Consider the following 12,705-nt stretch of genomic DNA (forward strand, 5'->3'; position numbering starts at 1 on the left):
CTCCTGATAACCCAAAAAACCTGTCTCAATAAATTAGCATATTTCACCCGTCCAATCAAATAAAAGTGTTTTTTAATAACAAACAAAAAAACCATCAAATAATGTTCAGTTATGCACTCAATACTTGGTCGGGAATCCTTTGGCAGAAATGACTGCTTCAATGCGGCGTGGCATGGAGGCAATCAGCCTGTGACACTGCTGAGATGTTATGGAGGCCCAGGATGCTTCAATAGCGGCCTTAAGCTCATCCAGAGTGTTGGGTCTTGCGTCTCTCAACTTTCTCTTCACAATATCCCACAGATTCTCTATGGGGTTCAGGTCAGGAGAGTTGGCAGGCCAATTGAGCACAGTAATACCATGGTCAGTAAACCATTTACCAGTGGTTTTGGCACTGTGAGCAGGTGCCAGGTCGTGCTGAAAAATGAAATCTTCATCTCCATAAAGCATTTCAGCCGATGGAAGCATGAAGTGCTCCAAAATCTCCTGATAGCTAGCTGCATTGACCCTGCCCTTGATGAAACACAGTGGACCAACACCAGCAGCTGACATGGCACCCCACACCATCACTGACTGTGGGTACTTGACACTGGACTTCAGGCATTTTGGCATTTCCTTCTCCCCAGTCTTCCTCCAGACTCTGGCACCTTGATTTCCGAATGACATGCAAAATTTGCTTTCATCAGAAAAAAGTACTTGGGACCACTTAGCAACAGTCCAGTGCTGCTTCTCTGTAGCCCAGGTCAGGCGCTTCTGCCGCTGTTTATGGTTCAAAAGTGGCTTTACCTGGGGAATGCGGCACCTGTAGCCCATTTCCTGCACACGCCTGTGCACGGTGGCTCTGGATGTTTCCACACCAGACTCAGTCCACTGCTTCCTCAGGTTCCCCAAGGTCTGGAATCGGTCCTTCTCCACAATCTTCCTCAGGGTCCGGTCACCTCTTCTCGTTGTACAGCGTTTTCTGCCACATTGTTTCCTTCCAACAGACTTACCATTGAGGTGCCTTGATACAGCACTCTGGGAACAGCCTATTTGTTGAGAAATTTCTTTCTGGGTCTTACCCTCTTGCTTGAGGGTGTCAATGATGGCCTTCTTGACATCTGTCAGGTCGCTAGTCTTACCCATGATGGGGGTTTTGAGTAATGAACCAGGCAGGGAGTTTTTAAAAGCCTCAGGTATCTTTTGCATGTGTTTAGAGTTAATTAGTTGATTCAGAAGATTAGGGTAATAGGTCGTTTAGAGAACCTTTTCTTGATATGCTAATTTATTGAGACAGGTTTTTTGGGTTATCAGGAGTTGTATGGCAAAATCATCAGTATTAAAACAATAAAAGACCTGACAAATTTCAGTTGGTGGATAATGAATCTATAATATATGAAAGTTTAATTGTAATCATTACATTATGGTAAATAATGAAATTTAACACTATATGCTAATTTTTTGAGAAGGACCTGTATTTATGGCGACTCTGTGAAGCAACAGAGTTCACTTCTATTCACACTGGGTGAGGTCTAAGCCACGTGTGAGCAAGCGTCCATCAGCCATTACTCAGCAGCAGGTGTCATCTCTGCACGGTGGACCCCGGACTGTGAACGCACCTCATATTCTTTAATATTATTTGGTGCGTTCCGCCAGTCCTAACACTATGTTCCTCCAGATAATGAATATCACAACTGTGATACCCCTCCAGCCAACAACCAATAGGCCATCCATCCATGTCCTCCAGGATGACATCTTCGAGCCTCTCCCTCTGAAGTCATTCTGCCTTACCTGACTAAACACGTGGCTCCTTCCTCCCTCCCTGGGATCATCCCCCTAAATGGGTAGAAGTGTATACACCCTCCCCCTTATACATTTGCTTTTAGCTAAAAGAATGAAGAATATTACAGCATCCCATCACTTGGGCTTGCATGTGAGATCCCCTGTAGTGACAGCTCCCCTGGGACTACTATCCCCATCGACACAATGGGCCTAGTTGCTGGAAGCACAATGGCTTGAGACGCTGAGATACTGATGAGATTAGTAGAGAGATTGCTTTACCTTAGGGTACCGTCACACAGTGCCATTTTCATCGCTACGACGGCACGATTCGTGACGTTGCAGCGTCGTATAATTATCGCTCCAGCGTCGTAGACTGCGGTCACACGTTGCAATACACGGCGCTGGAGCGATAATTTCATGACGTATTTGCGATGTAGAAGCCGTTGGTTACTGTGCGCACATCGTATACAACCTGTGTCACACGATGCAATCATGCCGCCACAGCGGGACACTAGACGACGAAAGAAAGTTTCAAACGATCTGCTACGACGTACGATTCTCAGCGGGGTTCCGGATCGCAGTAGCGTGTCAGACACTACGATATCGTAACGATATCGCTAGAACGTCACGAATCGTGCCGTCGTAGCGATGAAAATGGCACTGTGTGACGGTACCCTTAATGACCGCCAATATGTCTTTTTACTGACATAAAATATAAAAGAATAGCATACACATTCAAGTGAATCTAGCAACTGTCGGCTGACAACTTGCTGTACACTATAGTTGACAACTTGCTGTATCAGCCAAGATCAATGTTGGCACGTTCATATCTGTTTAACCCCTTACATGCTGCTGTCAATAGGGACTACATCATATAAATGGTTAATAGAGTGTGAGGGCTCCCTCTTTAACCCCATCGGCACCCTGAGTTCATGATTCTGTTGCCAATTATCGTCCTTAGAGTCTATAGTGACCTGTTAAGAAGTTAGCAATATTTAAGTGGTAAAAACACATTTTTTTCATTCCTGTCATGCTACTTTGCATTCATTCCTTAAAGGGAATCTGTCACCTCATTTTGGCCCTATAAACTGCGGCCACCGCCATCAGGGGCTTATCTACAGCATTCTGTAATGCCGTAGATAAGCCCCTGATGTAACCTGAAAGATAAGAAAAACAAGTTAGATTATACTCACCCAGGGGCGGTCCGATCCGATGGGCGTCGCAGGTCCGGGGCCTCCCATCTTCATACGATGTCGTCCTCTTCTTTGCTTCCTGTCGCGGCTCCTGCACAGGTGTACTTTATTTGAGCAAAGTACTGCAGTGCACAGGCGCCGGGAAAGGTCAGAGAGGCCCGGCGCCTGTGCACTGCAGTACTTTACGCTGCACTCAACGGGGCAAATCAGTACGCTTTCCAGGATCCGTAACAGAAGCAAGGACGATGATGACATTGTATGAAGATGGGAGGCGCCGAACCCGTGACGCCCATCGGACCGGACCGCACCGCACCGCCCCTGGGTGAATGTAATCTAACTTGTTTTTCTTATCTTTCAGGTTACATCGGGGCTTATCTACAGCATTACAGAATGCTGTAGATAAGCCCCTGATGGCGGATGGAGTGTGTGTGAGTGTGTGAGCGTGTGAATGTGAGTGTGTGAATGTCAGTGTGTGAATGTGAGTGTGTGAATGTCAGTGTGAGTGTGTGAGTTTGAATGTGAGTGTGAAATGTAATTGTGAGTGTAATAGTGTGAATGTATGTGTGAATGTGAGTGTGTAAGTGAATGTGAGAGCGTGAGTGAGAGAGTGAATGTGAGTGTAAATGTGAGAGTGTAAGTGTGAGAATGTGAGTGTGTGCGTGTGTTGCGTATGGCACATACAGTGTGTGTGTGTGGTGCGACGTTGTTTCACTGGTGGTACCATGCAATAGCTTGGTGCCAGCAGCAGTTTTCATATTGAGACACCCATCACTTTACATATTGAGACACAGGAACATCATGGGAATCGCCCCTGGAAGCATTTCTGACTCCAAGTTCACAGCTGCGCAGTGAATCATTTTCCAACGGCTGCCGGGAGGGGAGGGTGCCCCGGTGGTCTGGATCCGAGCGGCGTCCGGGATCCCAGTGGCAGTCGGGGTCCCATCGGCGGTCGGGATCCCAGTGGCGGCCTGGATCCCAGAGGCGGACTGGATTCCAGCGGTGGGGAGGGGTCCTTGTGGCGTGGGGTTCTTGCGGCGGGGGAGTCCAAGCAGTGGGGGGTCCAGGGATGACCTGCTGGTGGTACTGCGCAAGGGCCTGGTACCACCAGCGGGTGCCATATTGGAATACCCATGTCAGTGACACACACACACACATATATATATATATATATATATATATACTCTGTATATATTTATATTTCATAGAGAGTTCAATTGTCGGCTTTTGCTATATCATTACCGAACCCGACAGGATATGAGACATGGTTTACATACAGTAGACCATTGCATATCCGATATCTATGTATATAATCGTCTAAGGGGCACTTCCGTCTGTTTGTCTGTCTGTCACGGAAATCCCGAGTCGCAAATTGGTCGCGGCCGGCGACCAATCAGTGCCCCCTCCAGTCAGCGCTCACACAGGGTTAATGGCTGCGTTACACCGCGTTATGCCGCGGTGTAACGCAGTCCGTTAATGCTGCTATTAACCCTGTGTGACCAACCTTTTACTATTGATGCTGCCTATGCAGCATCAATAGTAAAAGATTTAATGTTAAAAATAATTAAAAAAATAAAAATTCATTATATATTCACCTTCTGGCGCCTTTCCCGCTCCTCGCGACGCTCCTGGTCATGCATTGCGATCTTGTGAGATGATGACGTAGCGGTCTCGCGAGACCGCACGTCATCATCTCGCAAGACCGCAATGCATTCTTGGGACCGGAGCGTCATGAGGAGCATCGCTAAACGCCTCGCCTGCATCCGGGGGCCGCCGGGAGGTGAGTATATAACACTTTTTTATTTTAATTCTTTTTTTTAACAGGGATATGGTGCCCACATTGCTATATACTACGTGGGCTGTGTTATATACTACGTGGGCTGTGTTATATGCTGCGTAGGCTGTGCTATATACTACGTAGCTGTGCAATATACATGGCTGGGCAATATACTACGTGGCTGTGCTATATACTACGTGGCTGTGTTATATACTACGTGGGCTGTGTTATATACTATGTGGGCTGTGTTATATACTACGTGGCCTGTGTTATATACTACGTGGGCTGTGCTATATACTGCGTGGGCTGTGTTATACAATGCGTGGACTGTGCTATATACTATGTGGGCTGTTATACACTGCGTGGGCTGTGTTGTATACTACGTGGGCTGTGTTATACACTGCGTGGGCTGTGCTATATACTACGTGGGCTGTGTTATACACTGCGTGGCTGTGCTATATACTGCATGGGCTGTGCTATATACGTGGGCTGTGCTATATACTACGTGGGCTGTGCTATATACTACGACGTGGCTGTGCTATATACTACGTGCCTGTGCTATATACTATGTGGCTGTGCTATATACTGCATGAGCTGTGTTATATACTGCGTCTCTGTGCTATATACTACGTGGGCTGTGCAATATATTACGTGGCTGGGCAATATACTACATGGCTGTGTTATATACTGCGTGAGCTGTGCTATATACTACGTGAGCTGTGCTATATACTACGTGGGCTGTGTTATATACTACGTGGGCTGTGTTATACACTGCGTGGGCTGTGCTATATACTACGTAGCTGTGCAATATACATGGCTGGGCAATATACTACGTGGCTGTGCTATATACTACGTGGCTGTGTTATATACTACATGGGCTGTGTTAAATACTACATGGCCTGTGTTATATACTATGTGGGCTGTGTTATATAATACGTGGGCTGTGTAATATACTGCGTGGGCTGTGTTTTACAATGTGTGGGCTGTGCTATATACTATGTGGGCTGTTATACACTGCGTGGGCTGTGTTATATACTACGTGGGCTGTGCTATATACTATGTGGGCTGTGTTATACACTGCGTGGGCTGTGCTATATACTATGTGGGCTGTGTTATACACTGCGTGGCTGTGCTATATACTGCGTGGGCTGTGCTATATACTACGTGGGCTGCGCTATATACTACGTGGCTGTGCTATATACTACGTGGCTGTGTTATATGCTACGTGGCTGTGGTATATGCTACGTGGGCTGTGTTATACGCTACTTGGCTGTGGTATATTTCTCTGCTGTATCTGTGCATCATGAATCGTGCTATGTGTTAAAGAGGGGGGCCCACTGAGACTCTTTCGCCCGGGGCCCTCAAAAACCTGGAGCCGGCCCTGGCTTCACTGATTGGTCACGCCCGGCCAGCCGGCCGCGAACAATCAGAGACAGGCGCAGTCGAATTGACACGGAATTTGAACCACGCTTCGCTAATTGGTCGCTCCCGGCCGGCCGAATCGTGTATAAATTGTATTATTCTGAAAACTTCATAAATAAACTACATAGATATTCTAGAATACCCGATGCGTTAGAATCGGGCCACCATCTAGTATTATTATATATCCCTCCCTAATAATGTTAGTAGTGTGTGTGTAAAATTTGGGAGCTGTAGGTGTTAAATTGAAGGATTAATTCACGGAATAAACTGGCGTGGGCTCCCGCGCAATTATCTCCGCCAGAGAGGGAAAGCCAGTGACTGAGGGCAGATATTAAAAGCCTAGAGAGGGACCATGGTTATTGGCCCCCCTGGCTAAAAACATCTGCCCCCAGCCACCCCAGAAAAGGCGCATCTGTAAGATGCGACTATTCCGGCACTTAGCCTCTCTCTTCCCATTGCCCTGTAGCAGTGGCATATGGGGTAATAAGGGGTTAATGTCACCTTGCTATTGTATTTTTTCCTTAAAAGAATTTACACATGTTTTGCCTCCAGTTCCACTGTTTCAGATATATTCTCATGGGATATTATATACAAACACTTTGTGGCAGAATACAGCGGATGTTACCACGCTAGTCCTTTTGGGGCTTTAGATTTCCCTTTTTTTCCACGTTGAGTCTTCAGCTTCTTTCTTTGTCTCGGGTGCATCCATACGGGGTACTGCCCGTGCTCATCTCGGAGAGTTTTCTTGTTTCGTTTTCCATCTGTTTCCATCTTCGAAGTTTCACCTTCTGCAGCTTCCACAGCAGCTTTCTCCTTCACTTTCTCAGCTGTCACTACAGTTGTTATGTCTTTCACATCCTCCATTAACACGTCTACATTTGCTTTTGCTAACCCATTTTTTAAGCGAGCAAGTTCTTTTGGGGCATTTTTCTTTCTCTTCTCGGCCCGCATCTTCCTCTTCCATTTGCTTCTTAAACTTTTAGCCATTTTTCCTCTGCAGCACAGCGCACTTCTCCACGACCTCCGCACAACACGCAGGTCCCACGCTGCACAGTGGACTGCCCCAGATACGCTCAAAGCTAGGGAAAGGTCAAGGTGCGCTCTCAATCGGCACTAGAGGTAAAACTGAGAACAACACAATGTCTTCTAACAGAATGGCCCCGCCGCCATTTTCTGGAAGTCTACCCCTGACTGAGCGTTTTGTGCGGGGGTCGTGGAGAAGTGCGCTGTGCTGCAGAGGAAAAATGGCTAAAAGTTTAAGAAGCAAATGGAAGAGGAAGATGCTGGCCGAGAAGAGAAAGAAAAATGCCCCAAAAGAACTTGCTCGCTTAAAAAATGTGTTAGCAAAAGCAAATGTAGACGTGTTAATGGAGGATGTGAAAGACATAACAACTGTAGTGACAGCTGAGAAAGTGAAGGAGAAAGCTGCTGTGGAAGCTGCAGAAGGTGAAACTTCGAAGATGGAAACAGATGGAAAACGAAACAAGAAAACTCTCCGAGATGAGCTCGGGCAGTACCCCGTATGGATGCACCCGAGACAAAGAAAGAAGCTGAAGACTCAACGTGGAAAAAAAGGAAAATCTAAAGCCCCAAAAGGACAAGCGTGGTAACATCCGCTGTATTCTGCCACAAAGTGTTTGTATATAATATTCCATGGGAATGTATTTTTTCCTTGCTTTTTTATTTTGGAATTTGTTTTACAGGAGAACGAGGGCTTCGCTTGGATTCAGCGTGCAATCAAGATGTTGAAACCTGTGTGTTTATTTATTTCATTAAATGACTTTATTCTTAATGTGTGTGTGTTTTTTTTTAACCCTTTGAGACTATTGGATTAATAATTATTACCCCATATACTAATGCTACAGGGCAGTGGGAAGAGAGAGGCTAAGTGCCAGAATAGGCGCATTTTACAGATGCGCCTTTTCTGGGGTGGCTGGGGGCAGATGTTTTTAGCCAGCGGGGGCCAATAACCATGGTCCCTCTCCACGCTATTAATATCTGCCCTCAGTCACTGGCTTTCCCTCTCTGGCGGAGAAAATTGTGCGGGAGCCCACGTCAGTTTTTTTTCCGTGAATTAATCCTTTAATTTAACACCTACAGCTCCCAAGTTTTACACACACACACTACTAACATTATTAGGGAGGGATATATAAAAATATATCGGATATACAATGGTTTACTGTATGTAAACCATGTCTCATATCCTGTCAGGTTCGGTAAGGATATAACAAAAGACGACAATTGAATTACCGGTATATGGGCCTGGCTTTCATGGTGGGTAGGTCAGAGATGGGCGGGACGCCTTCCCACCATATCTCCACCTCCAGGGTGTGGCTGGAGGGAGTTAAATATCCAGCTATTTCTTTTCTCTGTCTGTGTTGTATGGAGGTAGAAAGACTCATGACTGCTAGCTCTTGCTAGAGCTGCCATAGGTGTTGTCCCTGAGGCACTGGGCAGGACTTATATTAACTTTCTATTTTCATTTGAGCCAGACAGGCTATTTTTCTGTTACCAGTTTGGCTTTTGTTTTATGATGCAATAAACCACCCAGAGACTTGAACCACACGTGAGCCTGTGTCTACCTCGAGGAGCAGCTAAGTGAGCCGACCTTCCACAGTATACATAAGATGCAACCAGCATGCCTTCTTCTGCTTGCTGTCACTGAATGTAAACATTGATTCCTGAAGATTAACTGACGAGCAAGCAAATCACAAATAAAGCACAGCAAGCAAATATCTAATAAAACACAATATCAACGCAACCGGTGCTTTGTGCTGGAAAAGTCTGTATCCAGTGGACTCCACTCAATGGGCATTGGTCCAATAGTTTTAAGTCCGTGGCTAGTTCCTCACAACGACGAATACATATTTTTAAAGTTTGGCATACAGTTTATACGCCCATAACATCAGTTCTACCTGCCTGACGTGTACCTGATGTGTCTCAAAATTGGGTGAGGAAGTCAAAATGTCATCTAAACATATCACAAATATGCCTACCGGATGACAAAAAAAATGTCATTAATGAAATGTTGGAAAACGGCAGGAGCATTAGTCAGACCAAATAGAATGACAAGATTTTCAACAAGCCCTTCAGGAGTATAAGGCTATGTGCCCACATTCAGGAAAGTGTGCAGAATTTTCCTTAGCAAATCCGGACTACTTTTGCAGGAAATCCGCAAGCGTATTTTTTGAGTTTTTCTCGCGTTTTTTGCTGATTTTTTTGTGTTTTTTCCCGGAACTTACCAATGCAATAATATAGCGGGAAATTCGCAAAATATCTGTAAAATTAATGAACATGCTGTGTTTTTTTCCACAATGCATTTTTATGGCGGAAAAAAACGCAACATGTGCAGAAAAATTGCAGAATGCATTAAAAATGATAGAATGCTTAATGTAAGCATTTTTAAAGCACTTTTGCAGCGGAAAACCGCTGAAAAAACGTTAAAAATCCACAAAGTGTGCACATAGCCTAAAAGAGAGTTTTCCACTCATTCCCTTCCCTGATTCTAATCAGATAATGATTATAGCCCCCTCTGAGTAAAGGTACCTTCACACTAAGCGACTTTACAACGATAACGATAGCGATCCGTGACGTTGCAGCGTCCTGGATAGCGATATCGTTGTGTTTGACACGCAGCAGCGATCAGGATCCCGCTGTGAGATCGCTGGTCGTTGCTGAAAGTCCAGAACTTTATTTCGTCGCTGGATCTCCCGCTGACATCGCTGAATCGGTGTGTGTGACACCGATCCAGCGATGTCTTCACTGGTAACCAGGGTAAACATCGGGTTACTAAGCGCAGGGCCGCGCTTAGTAACCCGATGTTTACCCTGGTTACCATTGTAAAAGTAAAAAAAAAACCCACATACTCACACATTCCAGTGCCCGGTGTCCGCTTCCCTGCACTCCTCCTGCATCCTGTGTAAGTGCCGGCCGTAAAGCAGAGCGGTGACGTCACCGCTCTGCTCTGTGGGAGATGCTGGAGATGTTCGGCGCTGACACAGGATGCAGGAGGAGTGCAGGGAAGCGGACGCCGGGAACCGGAATGTGAGCGGCCCTGCGCTTAGTAACCCGATGTTTACCCTGGTTACCAGGGGACTTCGGCATCGTTGGTCGCTAGAGAGCAGTCTGTGTGACAGCTCTCCAGCGACCACACAACGACTAAACAGCCACGCTGCAGCGATCGGCATTGTTGTCTGTATCGCTGCAGCGTCGCTTAGTGTGAAGGTACCTTTACTTGGAAAATTATTTAGCACCAACCATCTGATTAAATAAATCAGGAATGAGCAACAGGGGATAAAGGACTTGGATCGTAATCCCATAAAACTCTAAACAAGGATGCAGACCCCCATCTTTTTTCTTGTAAGCTCTTTCGGGCAGGGTCATCATTATTTTGCTTTAATTATTGTATTACTTTGAATGTTGTTACTTATGACTTGTACATGAACTGTTGTATTGTAAAGCGCTGCAGAATATGTTGGCACTATACAAATAAAAGATTATTATTATTAATATTTTTCTTGACAAACCCTGATGCCACGGAAGGAGAGGAGGGTCTAATATGTCACTTTGAAAGACTTTCGGTAATATAATAATTCATAACCTGTCTTTCAGGGCCAGAAAGATTGTACAATCTAGTTTTGGGTAGTGTTTCTCCAGGGAGCAAGTTAAAGGGGCAATCATAAGCTGGGGAGGGAGGGGGGCAATTCTTGCCACCCCTTTTCTGAGAAACATTCTCAGAGCTGGACAGAAAAGAGGGTAAGGATTTAGTGAAGATGCTAGAGACAAGAGTATTCTGGCAGTTAATCTTACAGAAACACTCCACCTATCTCCCTCGACTGCCAAACAGCAATACCATATATACTTCGAGTATAAGCCGATGCACCTAATTTTGCCACGGAAAACTGGGTAAGGCTATGTGCACACGTCAGGATTTCTTGCAGAAATTTCCTGAACAAAGCCGGACATTTTCTGCAAGAAATCCGCATGTGTTTTTTTTTGTTTGCGTTTTTGATGCGTTTTTTTCCGGAGCTTCCCAAAGCATTAAATAGCGGGAAAAACGCAAAAAATCCACAAACTTAATGAACATGATGCGTTTTTTACCGCGATGCGTTTTTTTTGCGGAAAACAACGCATCATGTGCTCAAAAATTGCAGAATGCATTATAATTTATAGGATGCGCATGTATGCGTTTTTATTGCGCTTTTATAGCGAAAAAACGCGAAAATCCTGAACGTGTGCACACAGCCTAAGTTTATTGACTTGAGTATAAGCTGGGTATGCAATGTCCCCTCATCCCTGTCCTAGTATGCGTGACTCCCCCAGTCCTGTCTTGGTATGCATGGCTCCCCCTGTCCTGGTATGCGTGGCTCCTCCCGTAGCTGTCCTGGTATGTGTGGCTCCCTCCATAGCTGTCCTGGGATGCGTTGCTCCCCCCCTTAGACGTCCTGTTATGTGTGGTTCCCCTGTAGCTCTCCCGGAATGCGTGGCTCCCCCTCCTTGTATGCATGCTTCCTATTACAAAAAAAACAAAACATCCTACTCAGCCTCCAGCGTGCCCTCGCAGCACCTCGTTGCGGCACCATCAGCTCTTCCTGTGCTGAGCGATCACGTGGCACTGCTCATTAAGGTAATGAATATTCCCTCCACGCCTATGGGAGTGGAGACGCGTGCATATCCATTAGCTTAATCAGCGGTGCCACGTGATCACTCAGCACAGGAAGAGCTGCTGGAAACCGGAACGAACGAGATGCTGCGAGGGCGCCGGGACCAACGAGATGCTGTGAGGGCACGCTGGAGGTGAGTAGGATGTCTTCTGGAAGCTGGCGGCTGTCATTGTGTGCCCTATAAGAGAAATTAATATTCTTTTCTCTTTATCAGTGGCCCAGGCTTTAGCCACAGCCAAACTTTAAATAGACTGGAAAAGAAGTAGTGGAACTTTTCTTTGTAAAGAGACACTTACTCCTTAGATGAGAAAATTCACTGTCCAAAATAAGACAGAATCTATGGAAGGATGACATGATAGAATGTGCAGGAGAAAATAGAGGGCCTAAAAGCAAGGGTGTTATAAGGGCTGACTACTTCATGTTTGAGATGAGGGTGATTCAAAAACCCCTAAAAAGAGAAGGTGGCAACCCAAACACAAGAGGTCCCAAGTGAGACTGATCTTCAGGCAGGGGTGCTCTTGTCAGAACTCAATTTAAAAAGCTGATAGTGTGGGCACCGGAAACAACATGGCTTGTATCCTGGATTCCTGTACTGTAGAGTCAGTTTCCCTTATGTGTGGAAGCCAGAGAAATGCCAAAAGGAGAGAACTGGACCTTCTGTAAAGGCCTAAACACCATGGCTTATTCTGAGGCATATGATAACTTTTGCCTACAGCTGATTCAGAAATAATTTCACCCAGTTTAAGAGAATTGAGCCAAAAAGGTAAGTGAATCAGAATGGTAGGAGCCATGAACAAACCCAAGTCTTTATGCATCAGGAAACAAGAAAGGTAGCGGCACAATGTATGTGTGTTTGTGAGAGTGTGTATTTAGAAAATGATACATCTTAAACAGA

At 45.7% G+C, this 12,705-nt stretch overlaps 1 protein-coding gene and 2 pseudogenes across 3 annotated transcripts in view; 1 reads left to right on the plus strand and 2 right to left on the minus strand.

Annotated features, from left to right (window-relative positions):
• Positions 1 to 12,705, minus strand: part of SYCP2 (synaptonemal complex protein 2) — a 551,324-nt gene that overhangs the window by 234,421 nt on the left and 304,198 nt on the right. The gene's annotated exons all lie outside the window — the stretch shown is intronic.
• LOC143769166 (protein LLP homolog pseudogene) lies at positions 6,676 to 7,269 on the minus strand (annotated as a pseudogene).
• Positions 7,358 to 7,772, plus strand: LOC143769167 (protein LLP homolog pseudogene; annotated as a pseudogene).

This window comes from Ranitomeya variabilis, chromosome 4, assembly GCF_051348905.1.
Source record: "Ranitomeya variabilis isolate aRanVar5 chromosome 4, aRanVar5.hap1, whole genome shotgun sequence".
Taxonomy (NCBI): Eukaryota; Metazoa; Chordata; class Amphibia; order Anura; family Dendrobatidae; genus Ranitomeya; species Ranitomeya variabilis.